At 51.2% G+C, this 24,200-nt stretch overlaps 1 protein-coding gene across 2 annotated transcripts in view; it reads right to left on the reverse strand.

Annotated features, from left to right (window-relative positions):
• ZBTB16 (zinc finger and BTB domain containing 16) overlaps positions 1–24,200 on the reverse strand; it is a 183,534-nt gene that overhangs the window by 35,435 nt on the left and 123,899 nt on the right. The window lies entirely within an intron of this gene.

Here is a 24,200-nt window from a genome sequence, read left to right on the forward strand (position 1 = left end):
GGTCTGTCTTCCCACCTCTGCGTTCCCGGAATCAAGACGCCAGGATTTATTCATTTAGGTTTCCCCAGCGCTTGAGCACACAGGAGTCCTGCAATGAATGCTGAATGAATGAATGGCCGGCTGTTTCGGTTTCCTCGAAGATAAGAGGAGTGGGGGTCATTTAGTGACGTGTCAGCCCAGTGAGAAGCCATCAGTCAAAGCAACGTGTGTGTGCACGCAGGCACGCTACTGGCCATTCCATGTAGATGTTTGTAGGCTGAGAGCACCACGTTTTGTCAGGCTTCTCTGGGCACCAAACAGGTTTTTCCAGACCAGCTGGGTGGGCATTCCTCTGCAAAAGGTCATGCGTTGTGCCTCGCACCGTCCTTGTCACCCAGCCTTCTGACCAAAGATTAGAGCCAAGTCAGAGCCCCTGCTGACCCTAAGAGCAATTCATCAGTGCGGTGGGGGTGGGGACAAGGGAGAGGAAAGTCCACCAGCCAGTCTGGGCACAAGGCCAGCTGAGGCCAGACTCAAATCACAGGCAACAAATGTCCCAACCCACCCCGCCCACGCCCACTCTGCTAGAGAGTAATTAGCACCCAGATCAGAGACGTTCTTTTCGCTTCTCCCCACCCACCCAATACACCAAGGCTGCAGGCTTCACAGGTGCAGCGTGTACGAGGGAGAGGGGGCTCCTCAGGAGAGAAGGAGGGGACTGCACTCTTCACAGCTCAGCGGCCCCCGGAAAGGTTTGCTCAGGGCTGCAGGGCCGTTCTTACCCAAGATGAAGCAGGAAAGGTGATAACAAGTGGGAACCACAGCATGACCTTGGCCTTCCCTCGTCTACGCTCTCACATTCCCACCCTGGCTGCTGCGTTCAAGGGCTTCCCCGTGCCAAAGGTTGTCCCATTTCTGGGTTGGGGCCACGGTCAGGGACTGGCCACCGAGTCCAGCCCCTGCCTCTGGCTTCCCAGATGGGAGCAACCAGCCTCTCTGAAACCACGTTCATGGATAACACTTGAATTGTATGGCCAACATCCGTTACTAGTAAGATTCGTAATCACAACGTCATTCGACTTTTAAATAACAAAGAAAGCACCAAAAAGAAAGAACAAAGGAATGAAAGAGAACTACAGAGAGCTAAAGGCACACATATGTGCACACACTCGGTAGAAGCAGCTCTTCAAGTGCAAGTTTCCCAGCCTTTTTTAGGAACATCTTTTCAACTCAGAAGTTCTCACCAACATCTGACTGAAGCTTCTCTTCAAACTCTTGCCTTTCTTGTGTGTGTGTGTGTGTGTGTGTGTGTGTGTGTTTAACTCACTGCCTCTTGTTGTAGGGTAAAGATACAAGGAATTCTTCCTTACCTCCCTGGGGCATCTTTCTCTCTGTTTCTGTTCTCTTCCCGAGTACAGCTGGCCGCGCCTATGGAGATCTCCTCCGCTAGAGAGAGACGGGAATGAGCCGCCCGCCATGTTTTCCATCCCTCTTGTCGGTAAGAGCCGATCCCAAGAGGTGTGTTTGGTCATTCTGAGCTGATGGGCCTGGTGACCCGTCTCCACACTGCCCCCAGGCTGCCTTGTCCTCTACCAGAAGGGGATGGTAGAGAAAGGAGCAACCAAATCCCAGGGCCAGTTAACAAGAGCAAGATGGCAACGTTAAAGCAGGTCCTTTTACTGCCCGCAGCCGACTGAGGTCCACACTGAGTTATGAGTCCTTTGTGCAGAACAAATACTAGTTATCAGGTAAGTCATAAAGGATCATTCATAAAATTAGATTCACCACTTGTTTTTACAGCGCTCATTAAGGGACATAAAAGACCATTCTTTTTAGCATTTTGGTGCTGAACTATAAATTAATTAACTGAACACAGTTAAGTTCATAGATCCAGAAATCCTTATATCAAAGAGGCCACTCCCAACCACAAGCAGAAAAAAAAAAGTGGACACCATCCTCCCCCCGGCATTGCAGGGCCCTGATCTGATGGAGTATCTCCCAGCAGGCCACCCTCACTTCTGTCTTCTCCCCTTTGCTAGTCCTTTCTCCCATGTTAGGAAAGGAAATGGATTTTGAAGTCTAGGAAGGAAAAAAAAGGGGGGGCGGGGGCTTTGAGTCCTTGGCCAAGATACGGAGCGCCTCTCTTGGGCCTCAGTTTACCCGGAGATGATAATGGCCACAGGGCAGTTGTAAAGGGTTAAGTAGAGTATGAGTAATACACCTCGCTGAGTACTTAGATACCCGGTCGGCATGCAAAAAAGCAAATTCTCAACATCACTGTCCTAAGAGGTAAATTCGGTGTTACCCCACCTCCCCCGTGAAATCTTTAATGGTGGTTCAACCGGCGTGTATGGGACACTAACGTCGAGCAGGCCCTGGGTTATATCCTGGGGATGGAAAGAAGAAGTAGACAACATGCCCTCAATGTGGGCTTCCAGAGAGGAGACGCAACCCTGTCCTCATTAACACAGTCCTCCTCAAAATTCCTCTCTGTGCACCACCTCGGCGGGCATCCGATTACACAGTGACCTTTAACTGGTCTCTGGCTGATTTATATATGTCCAGATCTAGTGTCTTCCAGCAAATTTACCTTAGGATAGTGGGAAAACACCACATGAGCACTGGCGTCGGAAAGCTCTGAGCTCTAGCCCCGCTCTGAAACCTCCAGAGGCTGACTGGTAAAGCAGGTGAACTGTGAACCCCTCACTCACTCGTTGTGGGACAAATGCAGCTCAGTCACTTAACCACTGCTGTGCGTCCTCCGGCAAGTTACCTAACTCTTCTGTGCCTAAGTCCTCCTCTGTGAAATCAGAGTGGTAAAAATACCTACCTCGCAGCGGTTTCATGAGGCCTGAAGGAGGTTGATGCTACCCAGCATCAAACAAAGGTCTGAGGGGCGCCTGGGTGGCTCAGTGGGTTGAGCCTCTGCCTTTGGCTTGGGTCATGACCTCAGGGTCCTGGGATCGAGCCCCACATCACGCTCTCTGCTTGGTGGGGAGCCTGCCTCCTCCTCTCTCTGCCTGCCTCTCTGTCTACTTGTGATCTCTGTTTGTCAAGTAAATAAATAAAATCTTTAAAAAAACAACAACGAATGTTCGAGAAATCATAGCTATAGTGGTTATCAGCGATATACAGCAGGGAAAGCTGCCCTTCTCTTCCTCATCTTGGAAACAAGAAGGTTCACCTTAGAAAGCTGATAGAAGGACGACCGAAAACACCAGCACAGTCCGTGGCACCCAGTAAACTCTTAAGAACTCGGTACGGGCTGGGTTCTCTTCTTAGGAGCAGGAATCGGATCGTCCCCCACTTCAGTCTCCTCCTCAGAGTGGTTCCCCATCAGTCCAAATTAGCATTCACTAATTTCACTTGAATGGGATTAGAGGGAATAGAAAGGAATTAGGATTTCTAAAGCTATTCTTTGGAAGACGATTCTTTGTATTACATTTTTTTAAGGGCAAAATGAGGGATATGGGGAACCTGAGTTTCCCGGGACTCCCACAGATAACGAACTCCAGGCAAATAATCTGCCGGGGTTTCCACCACGGTTCGATGAGCCGACAGCCCCAGGCAGTGTCCCAGCAAGGTCTCGCTTGAGGATCCTGGGGGTCGTCACCAGCAGAGGGGCCTGGGTCGGATTCTAGAGGCTGAAGGCTTCCCGGCAGCAGCAAGGCCACAGAGTGGCAGAACACAGAAGGGAGGGCCCGGGGCCCACCCATCTCTGTAGGGTCTCATGTCAGCATGTGGGCAGACCGAGGGACATTTTCCACTCGGGCCACTCCTGAGCTACAGCAGGGGGAAACGGAGTGGCCTGTTTAGAAGGACATGGAGACCACCAGAGCAGCAAGGACTTGGGGGCAGGGTGCTGTTGTTTTCTATCAGGAGAGGACAGAGACCCTCCTTCTCCACAGACTTTTAGGAAGGGGACACAGAGCAATTCCCGTAGGAGAAGGGGGCAAGGCGACGAGCCCGATGGCCCTCCGGGGGCGTTCCCTGGTCTCAAATACGCAGGATTCGAAAACAACAACAGTAACATCACACTGACGTTCTCTTGGCTTCTAAACTTCGGGGAAGGCCTGGGTATGCAACCCAGGGCTCGGCTTCTTCCTCTAGCAAAGGAGAAAGCTGGCCCCCAGGGACGATGGTCCCTCCCCAAATGTCTTGGCTGTATTCAAGCCGAGGGATGACCTCCCTCCTTCCTGCTTCCCGGTGAGCGCAGGGGCACTCCAGGAGCCTCGGAAGATGCCGGGGAGGGAGAGAGGCTCAACAAAAACCCTCACTTACTTTTTTTTTTTTTCTTCTTTCCCCTGAAAGTCACTCCCAGCTTCTTGGGACACAAAAGTATCTGTTAAGGTAAGTTAAACCTTCTCAAGATGAATTTTCCTGCTACTTTTAATTAAAAGTTCTTTAGATTTAAAAGGACACTATTCAGAAAAGGCTGAAAAAAAAATTTCATTGACACTCCCCCCCACCCCCTCCCCCTTTTCCCAAGGTAAAGAAAAAGCCGTTTTGTGCACAGCTCACCCGGTCCACACTGTACAAAAGGAGGTGGATGGGCGGCAAGACACATGAGATGACCCTTTGACCCCGAACCGCTGACAAGTCCTCAATGGCATAAATACCAGATAATCAATCACATGCCAGGAGGGCGAGTCCCCCTGCCCTCGCCCCAGCGTTGGGGTTTATGAGAGATACACTGTAGATAGACATTGGCTTCTTAAAAGAGGCCCCCTCCGCGTTCCGGGGGCCGGCCGTAATCCCGAACCAGGCCGGCCAGATCCTTGCCCATCTTGTTTCACAGCTTTCATCGAGAGCTTATAAAGCCCTTCTCCCTCCTGCGCCCCCACGGCGAGCTGGACTTCTGGTATGAAATGCAGCCACCCCTCCCCCTCCTGCCCCCTCCTGCCCCCCTCACCCCCCACACACATACCCCGATCCCAGAGGAGATGCTAACACGACAGCAAAGAAAGCTAGGGAGGAGGAGGAGGAGGAGGAAACAGGGCAGGGAACCCATTAAACCCCCATGTGCCTGGGACTGGGAGGGGTGCCGTGGCGGGAGCTGACGAGGACCCCGGGAAGTGATGAAGGGTCAGTAATGAGGACACCGATGACAGAGGTCACAGTAGCTGATGGCTGCTGGACGCTTGGTAAGGACCCTTCACCATCCTAAGCACCTCGCCTATTACCTAGCCTCGAAAATAACTCTAGGAGCTTGGCATTGTTATTACTACGATGCCCGTTTTACGGACGAGGAGCTCCGAGTTCAAATAATTTGCCCAGGGCCACAATGACTGAATGGTGGGGAGGAGAGGACTTGAACCCCAGAGAAACGACTCAGGTCAGGATCTAGCCCCACTCTGTCCACACTCTGGAGTCCGTGGATCTCTGTGTGGATGGAGAAGATGCTGGAAATCAATCCTCAGAATGTCTGGTATCTGTAGGTCATAGAGCAGCCGGGTAGAAGGGGGCGTTAGAGAAAGTTCTGATGGACGGGGGTCTGCAGGTCAACGTACCACCTAACTAAAGTCCGATTTCCCAGGAGGCCAAGAACCAGGCTGGTTTCGGAGGAAGAAACAGTGTAAACCCAGCCCACAAATTCTGACCTCCACAGCAATACAGACGCCCGTCTCTGCCCTCAGCCCACCTTGGACCCCACGCGCTCCGGCAGCAAGGGGCAGGCCCCGCGTCTCTAGGGCAACAAGCCTCTTCTGAAAGGCCGTTCTTACTCCGAAGGAGTTTACCAAGATCCTAAACCAGCCCCTGCCAACAGGGACATGGGAGCAGGGAGGAGGAAAACAGAGCTTCTTGGTAACTAATTTTGATAATGCTTTTGTGGCAGGGTCAAAGGTTAAATATGGCCACACTAATCCGCTTCTTCCAGAATTAAAGCACAAGGAAGATTTTTCTGTAGCTTAGCAAGGGAGCACTTTTTCTCCTTGCTGGACAAATGGTACCGTCCAAGCCTGCTGGATGGGGATGCCTGGCTGCTGGAGACGCATTCTTGCGCTCATTTGGACAGAACATCCCAGCTCCTGGCCGAGCGGTTCGTTATTTATTATTGAGACTAAGGTGGAAGGAATGCAAAGTGGCACTTACAGATTTTAAGAGTCCCTCTGTCCCACTCCACCCCCTTCTGAAAATGCTTCCTGAAACGCTCTAGAAAGGAGAAAGGAGGAGAAAACGCTTGGGAGACTCGCGCTCCCACACTCTACAAGTCGCACAGATAAAACGCAAGCCTTGGCTATGGGAGAAGCCCCGAGTGCCAAGCCATACGTTTGCCTCATGGGGTGCAAAGTGCATGCAAATGTCTTCTTCCACGTGACTGCGCAGAAGGCCCACGAGGTACGTGGGGTTTTTTTGACCCATTCTACCAGTGAGGAAAATTAACTTCTCAAAGGACTAGTGACTTGCCCACAGGCTTGCGCCTAGTAAGCGGCAGCACCTGGACCAGGAATATTCTTTGTTCCTGTGGCTGCAGGAGATGGACAGGCAGGGGTATCCTCCAGGAAGACACAGGGTCTCCCCGACGAACAGGAGACCCCCAGCGAAAGGGCAGAAGGCCAGAAACAGGTCTCCTGGAGTCATTTTCCCAAAGCTCAGCCCTGGGGAGGGGGTGCCTCTGAGTGGGCAGGTGAGAGACAAGTGAACCGTGGAGCCGACCGGGGACCTGGGGTGGGGGGGGGTCTCCAATCCAGGAGCCCCCTCCTCGCCTCCCACTCTGACGGAGAGCTCATTTCCCTCCTCCTTCACCACCCCCCTTTCTGGTTGGGGGAACAGTCACCACCCCAAGGCAGAGAGGGGAGCTCCCAAGGGAGGCAGTCGCCTTGCAAGAAATGATTGTCCAAGTGTCAACAGCCTGCTGCTTCCCAGAGCCTCAGGGTCAGAGGCCAGGACGGAGCACAATGGCTTTCTCGAGCTGAAGGGTCCAGGGAGAGGGGCCTCTGGGGGGTCTCCGGAATGCAGAGGCTCTGAATCCAGGCACCGGGGTCTCCTGTCTTGCCCTTTCATATCCTTCCTCCCTCTGCAAATCCCAGACACCACTAGCCTCAGAAACAGGAGACCAAGAAAGGAAGGGGATTAGCCACAGCCCACATACACATGCATACACACAAAGGTTTAGGCTGCAAGGCACGGTGAGCAAATCAGTCGCCATCCCCACGAAGCAAGTTTACCCTAGAGCACGAGAGTGAGGAGAAAATTCAGCTTGAGCTCTCTTCCTGCCTCTAAGCCGTCCCTACCCGCTGCTCCCGTCTAGGCTGGGCACCTGCCACTCTTGCCCATGATGAGGGCACACCTCTGTCACGGCCCTGTTCGGGGCTGCAGCTCCCCACAGGGGCTGACACCTGTGTCCGTGGTCGGAGTTCAAATCATGACTGGGGATCAAGGAAGGGACGAGAGTTCGGGGAATCTCTTCCTCCTGAAACTCTCTCTGCGTTAGAGGTTACGGATCTGGGAGGGCTTGTACGTGGGATCGCTCTCAGATGGACCCATTCAGATCAGATTCAGTCAGAAATCCCAGGACACAGCTCCTCCTCCTTTCTGCCCACCGTGTGACATGGAATCCTTCATTACTGAATGGACCCGGCTGCGTCCCTCGTGATCTTCTCCGTGATCCAAAATGTGTTATGTGGTGGAGTTGTTTCACAAGCACTCACTACACGCGCGGAAGCGGGGGCACAGCAGCTGCAACGGGAGAAACCAAGGGAAGAAAAGCGCGTGGGAGAGCGAGTTCTAGAGCACAAGTGGGCTGTGCCCATGGTACAGAAGGCCAAAAGGAGGAGACCCCTTCTCCTGCTTAGCTGGGGCAAGAGCTTGGGCTGCAATAACCAAACACCATAATCAGGGGGTTTAAGCAACAGGCAATTAATCTCACAGTTCTAGAGGCTGAAACTCTCAGGTCAGGGTGACGGCACGGCCAGGCTCTGGGGGAGGCCCTCTTCCTGGCTTGCAGACACCCTCCTCTAGCTGGTCCACACATGGTGCGAGACAGGGCCCTCTCGCCTCTTCCTCCTCCTGGGAGGACACTAATCCCATCCTGCGGGCTCCACCTCTCGTCCTCCTCCAAACCTGCCCACAGAGCCCGCCTCCAAATACCATCCCACTGGCGCTGAGGGCTTCAACCCATAAGTTGCGGGATAGGGGACACAAATATCCAGTCCGGAACAGACACAACGGAGTGAAGAAATACGCCGGGCGGACAAGGAACGTGAGCACGAGGGAGTTCGGGAAAGATGCACGGAGAGGAAAAAACAGCAGGAGAGTGGGGTTTGGGACGAACACGCTGTAGGGGACGGCAGAAGGTGAGGCCTGAGGCTTTCATGGGGACGGGGCGGGGGGGGGGGGGTGTTGCATCACCTATTCCATACAGTGGAGTCTGACCTTACCCCATCCAGATCTCCTGAAGGCTGCAAGAAACAGCCACGTCTGGGTGTTTGAGGATTTGGGGTACGAGCCTTGCTTGGTTCATCCAGAAGCTCCTCCAGATGACTTTCATGGGTAGCTGGAGTAAGACAGCGAGGACATTTCGAGGGCTATGCTGCAAGTGGCAACGCTGGGTGTACATCTTAGACACCAAAGCATCCTTCCTTAGGCGCCCACCCCTCTGCCACTACCTCGGTCTGAGACCACAGGGCACTGCACGCAACCAGCCTGGAGTCCTTTCCCAGAGTCAGTGACCTCCAGACCCATACGTGGTTGCCCTCTCCGACCGCGCATTCCCCGACGATCGGGCGGAGTCGCACCTCGGAGAAACACTGTGTGCAGAACTGTGGGTTTCTAGCGGCCGCACAGGGCTGCAGGCGGGCAGAGGAATGCGAGACACTGTGAACACCACGCCCGAACCCCCACAGCACAGATCATGTTCGAGGGCCTTGTACTGTTAGTATCTCTTTAGATAGGTCTGTTTTCCTCCCTCGTGATGGTTAGTTTTCCAAAGGCGGGATTTGGGTCTGATTTTTTCATTTTGCCAAAATTCAGAGTGCTTAGAACAGCTCAGGAGGTAGGCAGAACGAGGTCGGAGGAACCCCAGTGCCTGGAACCCCGCTGTGTAGACCCCGAGTAATGGACTGCCAAGGAGGGCCACATGGGACAAAATCTCCTACCCAGGAGATTTACGGGAAAGGGGAAGAGTATTATTTTTTGGAAATGACAAGGTTGTGGGTACCCTGGGGGATAGGAAGAGTGGTCCCCGGCCAGGATTCCTGGGTGCTAGAGCCCACAGTGTGTCTAACTTGCTGTATGACCCCAGGCAAATCACTGATTCCTTCTGAGGTACAGAACCATCCTCCGCAATGCCTCTTGCTCTAGCTTCTGAAGTCTGGGAATCCACACAGGTTAGAATCCCAGCCCTTGAATTAGCCTCTTCCTGACCTGAACACATCCCAGCACAGGGCCTAGTGCACGGAAATGATAATCGCAGGCCTGGTTTCTGCAACGTGGGGGGTGTGGTAGCACTCCCTGTGGGATGAGGCAAGTCCTCTTTTGGAGTAGACACCAGGCTTCCCCGGCAGCCAGGAACAGAGGCTGGGGAGCCCAGAAGCATTCTAGAACAGGAATCCAGGCTAGGCAGCCTTGGCCGTGACCAAAACCCCGCCTTCCGGACCACCTCTCTGGAGACAGGGATCCCAAGGCATTTCGGAATAGGAAAACACTTGGTGCTCATTCATTTGTCAAAAACCTCAAGAGTGTTTCCCAGAGGAGAGAAGTCAGAGTGACTCTAGGGCCCAGGGGGCAGCTTTTCAGATGCAAAGTCTCCCCCTTTTCAATTCCTGTAACTAAAATGAATATGGAAAAGATAATTACTTTTAAAACATACTTAATACTTGAACGCATTATCTCTACCTGCAGAAAAAGAATGTTATCTGATGGGATCTTCCCCATAAGCTTAATCAAATTGCTATCTTAAAAGTCTCTAGAGTCCTGTGAAACAGTAATAGAAAATCCCAAGCAGAGGCTGGAAGCATTTTATATTTGTTTGGTTGAGGGGAATGTGTATCCCATCTGACAATGGGCACTTAGAGACAAAGTCATTTCCAATCTGTAATGGATCTTCTCCTAGTGGGGGCAGGGAACATTTTGTCTGACCCAAACCTGCAATCCCACGGCTAAGTAACTTTTCCTAATGTTCGCAGAAGGAAATTCCGAAAGAAAAGCCTTTTTCCTAATATCTGGGGCGGGGGGGGGGGGGGTTCTTCTCCTGTAGGGTATCTTCCCCCTCGTTGGCCCTGGGACACTTAACATATGGTGATGCTTAACTTGCTACTTAACTCTGGGTTTTAACTTGGCAAATAAATCGATGCCTGTATTTTTCTTGGTCTGTCCGGGCCCCGGGCGGGGCCATTCATTAAGTCAGTAGAGGAGGTAAATTACCTGCCCAGATCCTGCCCAGGGCGAGTGGCCATTTGCAAGGCTAGAGAATACCAAAGGGAAACAGTTTTTAAGACGATCAAATGGGAGGACTGGCTATGTTCCCAGCATCTCAAGCTGGCCTGGAATGGCGAAGTAAACAGCTACTGCGCAAGGGCCCGGCCAGTCCAGTTTATCTTGTTGACAGAAGGAGCGATAGGTAAGAGATGACAATGCATTGGGTCTCTGTTAGTCCCTTCTGCCAGCGGGACCCCCAGAAGGTCCTTCAGAGAGGGTGGTCCCCCCACCAAAGCGTGGAAGGCAAAAGGCACATCCCGGTGCACAAGTAACCCCATCAGGGGCTTACACGAGAAGTGGGTGGGTGTGGGCAGAACACTAGGAAACCACTGCGGTGATTATCAAGACAGGCCTGTTGGCGGACGAGTTACAGGTACATTGCCTACCATCGCCCCACGTTTGTTTAAAACAAAAAGACGTTGCATTTTCTAATTTCCCTACACTGAGCACCTATTACTTGTTGGATTCTTTTCTTAAAATGGGCTCCCTGGCTCCATGCCGATCACGCAGACTTTGGCAAAAGGGACCCCCCCCCCGCCCCCGGCAAGGTAAGGACCAGCTTTTCTTCTTGAGATCTACCCAGACGGCAACTCCCCAGACTCCCTGACGGAGGACGTCAGATGCCCGTCTCTCTTCCGTGGATCTGAGTCTTGCCTCCTACCTTTCCCATTTCCCAACTCTGAAAATGGAAGAGCGGGGAGCAGAGGGAGGCACCTCCGAGCCCAGGAGGACTGGAGCCCCCTGGTGCCTCCTGAGAACAGCATGACTGTCCAAACGGTCCCTCTGGCATTGACCCCGCCTCCTGTCTAGAAAGGCCTGTGACCTGGTAGGCGGAGGGGACCGGGCCGAGCCTCCACAAACCAACCACATCCCTGGGAGCTGCTTTTTGTTTTAGCTGCCCCACAATTCACAAACCCTAGAGAAGTACTAACTTTTAAAGCACACAATTTGATGGTTTTGAATAGACTTACCATCAACCATCTCCAACACTCTCAAGTCCCATTTTTCTTTGCCTAAAAAGAAACTCCACGCACCCCTGATGGCATTCCCCACTCCCCCGTCAGCTGCCTCTAAGACGTGCCTGAACACTTCCCATAAACGGAACCCTGCGACACGCAGAGCTTTGTACCTGCCTTCCTTCATGGCAGAGTCCACGCACATGCCTGGGACGGCATGACCTCAGCCCTCGGTTCCTTTCTATGGCTGCGTAATACTCCACGGCCCTCTGTCTGCGTCAGTGGCGGGACGGGCCTGGGTCGTCTCTGGTTTTTAGCCGCTGCAAGTCATGCTGCTGGGAACCTTCATGTCTGAGCCTTTGTGTGGATATAGGTTTTCAATTCTCTTGGGTTGGAAGTTGTTTTTTAAAAATAAATTCATGTCATAAGGTTTCATTTGTCTCTCTCCCACAGTAAGAGAGAAGAGAAAAAAAGACAAGACAGAGATTATAGGATATTTAAAGGATGTTTTCAAAAAATCTGAGGTTTCTGGTTTCTCGTGTTCCCAGGATCTGCCAGGCGCCCGTCCCTGTGCTTACCCAGCCTCACAAACACGTTCTGTTGGTCTTCAGTGTCCCCACCACAGGCCACCGCGGACCCCCTCCTCCCCCACCGGCCTCCCCAACCCGCTTCACCCTGCCTCGGCAGAAGTCTGTGCCACAGCATATGAAATATTTAAGCTGCTTTTCTAAATATATATATATTATTTAGCCTACAGTCTATAAAATATTGACATTGTTTGTCCTGCCCGCCCCCAAACAGCTGCATTATTTACAGTACAATCGGGAAAAATGTTAACCCTTATTTACTGACTCGCATGTTTTTCCCCTACTCTGCCATGTCACTGGGCGTGCACAAACTGGGGACGGCAATAGAGTTCTCCTGCCCAAGTCCAGATCAGGCCCTGGGGACATGGGACATCACATGGGCACCAAAGCCAGCCAGCCAGAACCACAGTCCCCCATGTGGGACCAGGGGGCACGCACCGCAGAATTTCTGGAGGGCGGTTGTACATGTCCCGCCACTGTTGACACCTCGTTGCTCCCAGAATCGCCTGTTTACCTCCGGCCTCAGTCACCCTTCCAGTAGGACTTCAGTCCTCACGTCGGTGTAATGGAAATCTCTCTGGCAACCTGCTTCCCCTGTCAAGGCCTTTGCTGAACACAGCAGTTGTGACCCAAGACGGGACCTGAGTCTCCTGGCTGTGCAGCTGAGACACTGAAGCCCTGGTGGCTCTTAGACTCCAATCACTGAAGCGTGAAGCCTTTTCTTTTAGGACGTCCTCCCTCTTGGGACGCCTGGTGGGTCTACTGGTGAGGCATCTGACGCTTGGTTTCAGCTCCGGCCATGATCCTAGGATCGAGCCCCAAGTCAGGCTCCACGCTCAGCAGGGAGCCTGCTCCGGACCGTGTGTCTCTCTCTTCCTCTGCTCCTCCCCCACTTCTTTCTCTCTCCCTCTCAAAAAAAAAAAAAAAAAAAAAAAGTCCTGCTTAAAAGTGCTATTTTGGGGTACCCGGCTGGCTCAGTTATTAAGTGTCTGCCCTCGGCTCAGGTCATGATCTGGGGGTCCTGCGATCGAGCCCCCATGTCGGGCTCCCTGCTCTGCAGGAAGCCTGCTTCTCCCTCTCCCACTCCCCCTGCTTGTGTTCCCTCTCTCACGGTTTCTCTCTCTGTCTGTCAAATAAATAACATCTTTTTTGTTTTAAGTGCTATTTTTCTTACTTACAATGTGACCTTCATTTTTATATTTTTATAGATGATACATGCCTATAAATAATTATTATAATTATTATTGTTCAGAAATAGATAAAACAGAAAATAAAACCACCTTTGCTCTGTGATCCCGTTCTCTAAAGATACTCACTGTTAATAGTTAGAGAGCCTTCTAGAATCTTCCGGGACGGCTTCTGTGTTTTGTAGTGAATGGCACCACACGATACAACCTATTTTCTCTAACCAGCTTCTATCACACAAAACATCACGGACATCTTTCCATGTCAGGTACTATAATGAACAGATTCCTTACCTTTGGACACTTCGGGTGTTCTCATTGCTTTGTAATTACATAAAATGTTGTAATCACCAACCCTAAGGGAGGCTAAAAAATTGATCTCTGGTACATGAAGGCCAAAGCTGGGGCCGAAACGAAGGCTGTGGGTCTCCGAGCATTGGCTGCACCGCGCCAGGGCCTGGCCGGGCCCGCGAGAGGCACCCCACCTCAGCAGCGAGCAAGCCTCGGCGTCGTGCTGCAGGACACGCCTTCTTAACTCAGACGCCTCCGCTGAAATGTCAAGGGTGTAAAATCCACTCTCATCTCCTGGTCCTTGAGGTCAGGGGAGCTTTTCCTTCCTCCTCCTCCTCCTCCTCCACCTCCACTTCCCCCACCCCCACTACCTCTACTTACCCTGCTTCTGTTTTGAATCTCTAAAATAATGTGACAAGTTAATGATGGTACAATTATCTAAATGTTTAACAGACATGTTATCTAAGTGAGTCGGATTGAGATTCCATCCCGCTGACAATAAACATCAATGGTGGAGCAGAAAGCGATAGGCAAATTATAGCAAACCCTGCAATTTCAATGCTATTAAATTTGGAGGAATAACAGCCTTGAGGCCTGTAAACTCTGAATAAAATAGGCCCTTGTGTTTGTCCAACTATTAAATCAAAATGCTACCAACATCCTAGAAAAAACAAGGCGATTTATGGCTTTTCAAGTTTCAGTTACACATCGGTTTTTATTAACTCCTTTCTGTCTTCGGGCGGCAGTGGTGTCTTGAGGGGGAAGGGAGGGTGGGAGCTGGAAGCGGAGGCAGAGCGATAGAGGAGAGAGAAACACGTGGGATGAAGAACGGGAAGGCGGAGAGGGGTCCGAGTGGGGGCCTGAGGCTGACTGTCGGGCCTTGCATGAGGACAAGAAGGAACAGCTTTGAAGAGCAGAGCCGTGGGCATCCCAGAAGCCCAGCAGACTCACCACCAGGGCCCCAGGACTCGAATCCCAGTCCTGCTTCTGAACAGGACGTACTCTTTTTGTTTTAAAGATTTTATTTATTTATTTGACAGACAGAGATCACAAGTAGGCAGAGAGGCAGGCAGAGAGAGAGGAGGAAGCAGGCTCCCTGCTGAGCAGAGAGCCCGATGCGGGGCTCGATCCCAGGACCCTGGGATCATGACCTGAGCCGAAGGCAGAGTAACCCACTGAGCGACCCAGGTACCCCAGGACGTACTATTTAAACCCCTGCCTGTATCGGCCACTGGGGCAGGGGGTGGCCCACCAGGTTAGATCACTTCTGACAAGCAGCTGTGCTCGGCACGGCCGGAAGTCTGAGCCACAGTCCTCAAACACCAAGTTCTATCGTTCCCCTCAAATTTCTGGGGTAATTTTCAAGATACAAAAGAGCTTCATCTTTAATTCCTTCTTCAGACACAGCATTCACTTAAATTTTTACTGAATAAGCTTCTAAATGAAGTGAAAGATAAACATGTCTTCCAGTGAGGGAGAGAAGGCATAGACATCTAAAAATGGCCCGAGCGAGAAGCCGCCATTGAAGGCGTGCTCTCCATCCCAGGCAGTGGGCTAAGCCCCGTACAGAGTTTTTGATTCAGTCCTTACAACAGCCACATATAATTTAATCATGGTTTACGAAGGTGAAAATAAAGGTTGACAAAAATGTAGACTACCCATACAGGATCAGAATTTAGACTGTGCTTGGAACCGAAGAACCCCCAAAACAGCAATTTTGCTTGGCCAGTTCGCACACTCAATGTTCGAGCGAGGAAGAGAAACAATGCAATCCGTTCCATGTCACAAAGCAAGCCTGTGGCAGAGCCCAGAGAAGAACTCAGTTCTCCTCTCGTAATTCATTATCGCTTCCACACACCATGCGACCCCCAATACAACAATCACCGCCACCATATTTCCCATAACAACGGGAGGCTGGTGAAGGCAGGGACCCTAGGAGTCCCACTCGCTGTTGCATCCCAGGGCTTGGCATCGATGTCTGGCACAAAGCAGATACTCAAGAGGTCTACTGAGTCAATGAGCTCCAACCTTTTCAAACCCAGACTGGTCTTGGGTGAGCTTTCCTTCTCCATCCCTAAAGAGAGCCAAGCACCACCAATCCCCTTAAAAGCACCATTCAAAGCAGCAATGCTTTTCATAAAAGGTTATCGCAGTGATGAATGGGCAGAGCATGAGGATTTTTAGGGCAGTGAAATTACTCTGACACAACTGTGGTAGGTACGGGTCATTATTCATTTGTCCAAACCCACAGGACACCTAGAGTGAGCCATCATGCAAATTGTAGACTCTGCGTGCTTACGGGGCGTCAGTGTAGGGTCATGGGGGACAATAAAGGTCTCACTCTGGTGGGAGACATTGACAGTGGGGGAGGCTGTGCGGGGGGGGGGGGAGCTGGGAGTATCATGGGGACTCTCCATACTTTCCCCTCGATTTTGCTATAAACCTAAAATTGCTCTAAAAAAATAAAGCTTCTTAGTTTTTAAAAGAAGCATTGAGCCCCCCACCCCCACCCCAAGAAGGTAGCCAGAGGGACCCAAGAGCCACTAGGGTAAAGGATGGTTTGTCTGGGCCAGCAGGTGACAGCTGAGTTGTCCTTCCTTACTCCACAGCGAGCAGCTCCAACAAAGCCGAGAGCCCTGCGCTTGGAAAATCAAACTCTATATTAGGCATCAAACATGCCTTTATAGTAACAGCATGAAATGAGGTCAAGAGTAAGTCCATGCTGGTGAACTGACTGAACGAACAGCGGCATATGACTCTCCCTCCCAAAGTGCCCATGACGTTCCCTGGCCGTTCCCGGGCTTTCTCATGTTCAATTCCTTGGCACACCGTGTGAAATGCTATACAAATCACCCCTGATATTTATAAAAGTCAGAGGCTATTATATTTTCAATGGGAAGGTCACGCCAGCGTGCATGGAATCCATGTGTTCCTCCCATGACCTGTCCTCCCCCGTGCCCTCCAGCTTGGGCAGGGGTTTGAGGCTCGCTCTGCCTTTCTGTCCCCGTGAAGTTTTAGGTAGATTGAGTTGTTGGTCGTGGTCCAGCCCTTTGCCTTCTGCCCCCTCCTCCACTGGGTCCGGTACCTGGCTTCTGCCCCCAGGGGGATGGGGGGTGCAGAACAGTTGCTCGTTCGCCTACTGCAGTGGGACAAAGGGGCCAGGATCTCTGATGAGGCTCCTCGGGGCCCAGCACCGCCCTTGTGCCAGATCTGGGGCAGGAGGGGGGCAAGGTGGGCACCCATCCTGAGGACGGAATGGGGCTGCTCCCCCTTGTAGACCCTCTCCCCCACTTGCACCTCCTGACGCCCTTTCTGAGCTCACCCCACACAGAATAAGTCCAAATAAGGACTTTATTTTCTGTTCTGAAATTCAGAGCCAGAGATGATCCTTGGAGTTCTCCCCAAGCACCATTAACCTATCAGGGATGAGACAGGGGCCAGCAGAAGCAGCTGGCTTTCAACACCAGGGTGGGGTGCAGCTCTGCACCTTCAGAAGGGAGGGGGCCGTCACCCTGTTGCAGAGTGTGGGTGTCCTTACTGCTTCCTCCTTCCAGAGCTCCAGCAAAGTGCCTCCTAGCCTCCTTCCCACTGAAAAGGAGAGCACTCCGGGGCAGGGCTCTCTCCAGCGCCTGCTCTCTGCTGTCTCAGCAGATCCCACAGCATGGCCGCCCTTGGCCACCAGGTGTGTTAGCCACTTCTGGACCATGGGACCGTCCCTCTGCAGCCAACACCAAGGGGAGGGGAACCTGCAAGTCAACATTTGCATCTGCCTGAGCGGCTTCTTCTGGGACACAGGAATGTGGAAATGAAGCAACTTTTTCTAGGCCAGGAAAAGAAAGCCATATTCTGTAGTCAAAGTCAAGAGAAGCTTGGAATAGAAGAAAGGACTCATGGGTTCTAATTCTAGTTTGTCTTGCTCGTTCTCAACTGACCCCCTTTTCCAAATAGGGGCTTCTGACCCCTGATTTCACAGGCTGTTGAACAAGCCAAGTTGACCCCTGGTCTGCATATTAAGTTCAAGGCCCAGTCCCCATTCGGGAGGGAAGACAGCATTAACACATGGGCTCTAGGGTGCAGAAGGCCAGGCATCCAAGCTAGCTGTACCCCAGGCTGGCCTTCTTTGATCTTTCTGGGTCTAAGTTTTCTCTGGTGAAGAGTTGGGAAGAAAAATGTGTCTGTGTTAGGACTGTAGCCAAGACCTAAATAAAATCGGGACTCCAAAGTATCCAATAGAGTACAGCGCTTGTCTTCTCTGCACCCAAGGCAAGTAGCCCCCTTCGTTCAGTGACTTCACAACACTGTCATCTTCATGAAAGCAGGGACCAGATTTTGTTCACCCTCACCTACTCGGTCCCCAAAGCCCTTGCACATGGTAGACACTTTAAAACTTAGGAAATCCGTGAATGAAAGAATGATCGGACCAAGCAGCTGCATAGTCTAACTCAAGTCAGCTGAAGGGGACATTTCTTCAGGACAGGTCTAGAGATCTAGGTCATCCTAGTGTCCTGGGCCTCCCAGATGACCCTTACACTTCCTAGCCCCAGAATTCTTTTTTTTTTTTTTTAAGATTTTATTTATTTATTTGACAGACAGAGATCACAAGCAGGCAGAGAGACAAGCAGAGAGAGAGGGGGAAGCAGGCTCCCCGCTGAGCAAGAGCCCGATGTGGGGCTCGATCCCAGGACCCTGAGATCATGACCTGAGCTGAAGGCAGAGACTTAACCCACTGAGCCACCCAGGTGCCCCCCTAGCCCCAGAAATCTTAAACCTGGCAATGGCTTTAGCTGTGTCTTTCTGCCTCTTTGCCTCACCAGGGCACTAGGAGGGTCTCAGGTGGGATGACAGACACAGAAAGTCTACTTGAAGAAGGCAGAGACCCAGAATTCCCAGGTTCCTGATGGTAGCAGACATGGGCTAAGATACCACCAGGAGAGTCAAGATTCTTGAGCCTTCGAGGGTACCAACCAATGAGGCCTCCTCTAAAACGTGGCCAGGCATGCTCCTGGTGCTCCTGGAGAGTGAAATACCCAGGCAAGGCCTAGGCTGAGTGCTTTACATGGATCATCAAATTAAATCCTCACAAAACCCCTTATAGGGCAGACCCCATCATCACCCTCATGTTATGTGGGAGGAAACCGAAGCTTACATGCCCAAGATCATAAAACTAGGATTGGAAACTAGATGGTCTGCCGCCAGATCCCAAGTTCTGGGGGGCACTACGCACAGACCACCCCGAACTTCGCACTCTGACTTTAGGCCCTGAAGGAGGACCTTCCCTGAAGCCTATAAGGCAAACCTGAGCCACCCTCTCGGGGCTGAAACTTGCCCGGTGGGTAAAGCCCTCCAGAGAGCCTCCTCTCTAGTCCCGTCTTCGGGCAGGTCGGTCCTCCCCAAGCAGCCATGCACTCGGATGCTCTTCCTGGCCTCTCTGGCCTGATCCACACAGACCCACGATGGCCCCATCTTCCCCATGTCCGTGACACAGTCAGGCGGCTGCTCTGATGTCCCTACACATGAATGAAAAGACTGAAAGTTCCTACTGGTCCCCCCCAAAGCTCCTCACAGAGACTGCTTCCTTCCCGCCCAGGGCACGCTCAAGACCGTCTCAACCTCTTTGCCTTCAGATCAGAGCCAAGGCAGCTCCCCTGTCCTCTAATCAACGCCACCCGATCCCCTCTGTTGCCCCCAGGCCCGTTCAGGTCCCAAACGGGGATGTACAGTGGCTTGAACAACATTATGATTTGTAAAACCCACTCCTAATTAGTTTGACTTTGAATAAAGAGGGTAATTATTTTTAAATTTATTAACTGCTGCCTGGCCAGAGAAGTTTCCAGATCAAATGACACAGAGAAGCTATTTCTGTTCAGTGATGCAGCAATTTATATTACTGATCGGTCATTAAAACCTCTGGCACAAAACCACTTGTGTTTCCTGAGCCAAGATAGTGTCCATGTGTCAAATTTCAAACGCAGAGTATAAATTAAGCCATTAATGCTATTTATCAGTTTATCTGGACTTAAAGCACGACTTGCTAATTTCAGACATGCCCAATATAGAACCTCCGCGGTTCGCTGCGGGAGTGTGTAAGTGCGTACATGCGTGCGTGTGTGCACACGTGCGCGTGTTTTCTCACTTTTTATTTTACTGAACAGTTAAAAAAATCTGATGTGTCAATGAAGCACAGGCATCTCGGGGAGCTGCGTAGCTGTTAATTCCTCGCTGCTCTGCAGCCCAACAGTCTGGAAGCAGCAGTGTTTTGCAATATGTATTTGTCATAATATAAAAGGTGTAAAGTGATCTCTGTTTATCTCCTCAAAGTCTTCGCTGTACCAAAACAGAGAGCTGAAATACGACAACAAAGCCCGCGCCCAGCCCAACCACAGGCAGGGCCTCCCAGAGCACCAGCCGGAGCCCACCAAGATCCTGGGGGGGGGGGGTGTCGGAGAAGTCACCCACACACACCCCACCACAGAGATCCGGGTTAAGTGGGGTCAGAACGGTGACACGTCAAGATGCCGTTTGTTGGGCTACAATGGAATGAGAGCCACTTTCTACAAAATTCACTTCTCAGCTTCAAGAACACTTAGAAGACGTCATGATCACCCATCCGACCTAATGCTGCAGGTTCGCTCTGTTAGTCTGCAACACGGCAGCTCCGGGCATGGAACGCCCAGACTCAGTTTGTTTCAGGAAAGGTATATCCTGTCCCAGAAGGGGGATGCAGGTGTTAGGGTGTTAGGGATTCTTAAATGGGTCACAGCGATCCAAAAGAGCCCTGCCCAGGCACGGCCCTGAGCAAAAGGATCTCTGAACAAGGTCTCCCCAGTCGTTCAGCCACACACCTGTGGACCACAGTAAGTCACCCTGGAAGCAGGTGGGGGGCAGTGGGAAGAGGGCTGAAGATGGAGTTGGGCCAAGCGCCAGCTCTCCATTTCCTAATGGGTGGCTTCTAGGCCTCTGTTTTCTCATCTATTAAATAGGTATAGTGGAGAAATAGGTTTTATCCACGAAGGTATCAGAAATACAGAGCAGCATGACCGTGACTTTCCCTGTCCCCAGGGTCTTGGCTCCTTTTCCTCTTTGGTGTGCTCTCTGCCCTCCTGTTGGCTTTCAAGTGTATCTGGCACCCCCCCCCCCACCCCGTGCAGTTAGAGCCCCCTCTCAGGCTTCTGACTCAAACTCCAGGCTCTCTTTCCAACCACTAGTCAAACAGCCTTCTCTGGAAGGTGTCGGCCACTTCCAAATTCACATTGACTTAATAAATCCTAGAAAAGCACTGGTCCTAAAATGCCTCTCAATTTTCAAAACTGAACCAACCCAGATTCTAAAAATAGGTGGAAATGTCATTAATACCACTGAATTGTATGCTTCAAAAAATAGTGTAATATACCAAATATCATCAAATTGTGTACTTTTAACAGGTGAACTGTATGGTATGTGAATTCTATCTCAATGAAGTTGTTTAAGATAAAAACAGAGAAGCTTGTCTGCATTGATCCCTATTGTATCTGTCCCCCCCTCAGTGGGGGATGCCAGGCACACAGAAGGTGCTCACTAAGTGCACGGGGTCCATTCGCAAACAGCCTCCCGTCCTGCTCACCCCCCAGGGACTCAGCCTTTGCCTCTGATTCTGGCTGGGAGGTAGCTTGCTTCCTGCAACTTCAGATTTAATCTGCATGGACAGCTCAAGCTGCTCACTGCTCGGTCACCACGGGCCCCAGATCAGAATTCTCAGAGGGGGATTCTCTGACATGTGTGGTCTAACCAGAAGGAGCTGGCTGGGCCCTGGGAACACCTGGGTCTTGCCTGGCTTTCAAAATAACTGGCTCCAGAACCCTGGGCGAAATCACTTGGTCAAGTCATCGTCTCTATAAACAAGTTAGGGAGATACTCACCTGTAAGGGGCTCCTCCGACTGTCACAGACCAAGGCCTGTGACACCACGTTTTCCACTTGGGAAAGGCAGATCGTGGGAGGTCACAGAACACGGAAATACCACCGACATAATGGTGGTACCAGGAGCAGCAACGGACTGGTCTTCCTTCTTCCATGCTAGCCCCCTGTGGTAGCTTGGGAGCCCGTCTCCAAAGATGGCCGCCATGTAACACTCTGGATTTGTCTGTCACGATCCCTTGAGAAGGGGAATCTAGCCTTCTACCCCTTGAGTCTGGGGCTAATCTGGGCCGGCTCTGGCCAATAAAACATGGTGGAAGTGATGCTATAGGTTTTCAGCCTACCTCAGAAGAGATAGCTTACGCTTCCAAATGCTTGGGGCCTTGAGCTGTCTCAGAAGACATTCAGGCCACTCTACTGTGCAGGAGGCTGTGTGGCAAGTATGGAGAGTAAGGAAGCTATCCGCCATGTCCAGACCCACATACGGCTTGACTGCAATCTCATGAGAGACCCCAAGTGAAAACCAGCCAGCTGAGCCCAGTCAACCCACAGGGCTGTCAGAGATAATAACCCTCTGTTCTTTAATCTGCTGGTGGAGTGGTTCCTTACACGGCAATTACTAACCGACACACTCCCCGTAGTCAGTTCCCAACATGGGAGCCAGAGTGAGCTTTTAAACACATGAATCAAGTCATGTCATTCTCCCAATCAACACCCTCCAGTGGACTCTTACTTCCTTCTCTCTGTACATGTTTGTCCACACATCTGTGTGGTGTGTGTGTATTTACTGAGATATCATTCACATACCATATAACATGCGCCTCATGCACTGTGCAGTTCAATAGTTTATAATCTGAGTTGTGCAACCATCCACTCTCCAACATTTCCTCACCTCCTCCCAAGACCCTCCCCATTTCCCCCAAACTCCCCCAGCCTCTGGCAACTACAAATTCACTTTTTGTCTCTAGACTTGCCCATTCTGGATGTCTTCGTCCAGAATGGAAATCATACAACGTGAGAGCTTTTGTGATCAGCTCCTTTCACTGAGCAAGATGTTTTTAAGGTTCATCTATGTTGTAGACTGGATCACTCCACCCCATTTTATAGCCAAATAATATTCCATCTTGCGCATAAGTGACATTTTGTTTATCCATCCATCAGTGGGCGGACACCGGGTCATCTCCACCTTCTGGCTGTTATGAATAACGCTGCTATAAAAATTCACGTGCAAGTTTCTGTGGGAATGTATGTTTTCATTTCTCTTGGGAGACACCTTGGAGTAGAGTTGCCGTGCGTATGGGGACGCCATGTTTACTCTTTTGCGGAGCTACCAGACTGCTGTCCAAAACGGTTACACCATTTTGCATTCCCACCAGCCCCATGGAGGGTTCCGAGTTCTCCACGTCCTCCCCAACACTTCTTACTGCCTGTATTTTGTCTTATAGCCACACCCTGATGAGCACAAAACATGACTTCATTTTCATTTTGATTTGTATTTCCCTTACGATGGCCCAGTGGTGTTGAGCATCTTTTCATGCACTCATTGACTATTTGTCTATTTGTGGAGAAATGCTATGCAGATCTTTTGCCCGTTTTTTAATTTTTGAGTTCTGAGAGCTCTTTATGTTTTCTAACTGGAAGTCTCTTATCAGGGATATGATTTGCAAATATTTTATCCCCTTCCAATGGACTTTCAGCACATGGAGAATAACATCTAAATTCCATGCTCAGGCTGAGAGACCTCCCTTATTTTTTGCCTCATCCGCCACCACTCTCTGCCCCTCACTCTCTGCCCTCCTCTCCACTCCCCCTCCACAAGGCTGCTCACGCTGTTCCCTGAGATGGTCAAGTTTAGCCTGGCCTCAGGGCTTCTGCAAGTGCTTGTTCCGTCTGAGAGGCTCACTCCCTTACATCAGGACCCTGCTCAGGTGTAAGGTTCTCAGAAAGGCCTGGCCATTTAATCTGGAATACCACTTTTCTCCCTATCACTCTCTTCCCCTTACCCTGCTTCATTTTCCTACTGGCACGTATCGTTACCTGACACTGTATTACACGCTTACGTGCCTATACTGTCTCCCCAGTAGAATCGCAGGTCCACGGGGGCAGGAATGCCATCTGTCTCATATGTCCCCTTACCTTAAATGCAACAAGCATGCCAGGCACATTGGGGGAAGTCAACAAATATTTTAAATACACCTACTGCTAGATATGAAATGCTTACTATGAGCCAACTCTCTGCAGAGCACTTCTAATAAAGTATCTTATTTCAGGGGCGCCTGGGTGGCTCAGTGGGTTAAAGCCTCTGCCTTCGGCTCAGGTCATGATCCCAGGGTCCTGGGATCGAGCCCCGCGTCGGGCTCTCTGCTCAGTAGGGAGCCTGCTTCCCCCTCTCTCTGCCTGCCTCTCTGCCTACTTGTGATTTCTCTCCGTCAGATAAATAAATAAAAACTCTTAAAAAAGAAATATCTTATTTCATCCCCGTGACAACACAACGCTATGGAGGTAGGTATGATTACAACTCTGCTCTTCTAACAGAAGAGGGGACCCCAAGTAAGACCGTTTCAAGGACGGATTCCTGGTCTCGCAGGCAGGAAGGGCAGAGCCAAGGTGAGACCCAGGCCATCCGAGCGACAACACTCTTGGCCCCACTCTTTATTTTATTTTATTTTATTTTATTTATTTGAAAGATAGAGAAAGTGCATGAGAGGGGAGGGTCAGAGGGAGAAGCAGACTCCCTGCTGAGCAGGGAGCCTGATGTGGGACTCGATCCAGGGACTCCAGGATCACGACCTGAGCCGAAGGCAGCTGCTTAACCAACTGAACCACCCAGGTGCCCTCCTGGCCCCACTCTGAACTAGGCCAAGTCCCTGTCCCTCCTTGAAGGGCCCACAT

Source organism: Meles meles, chromosome 8 (genome assembly GCF_922984935.1).
Source record: "Meles meles chromosome 8, mMelMel3.1 paternal haplotype, whole genome shotgun sequence".
Taxonomy (NCBI): Eukaryota; Metazoa; Chordata; class Mammalia; order Carnivora; family Mustelidae; genus Meles; species Meles meles.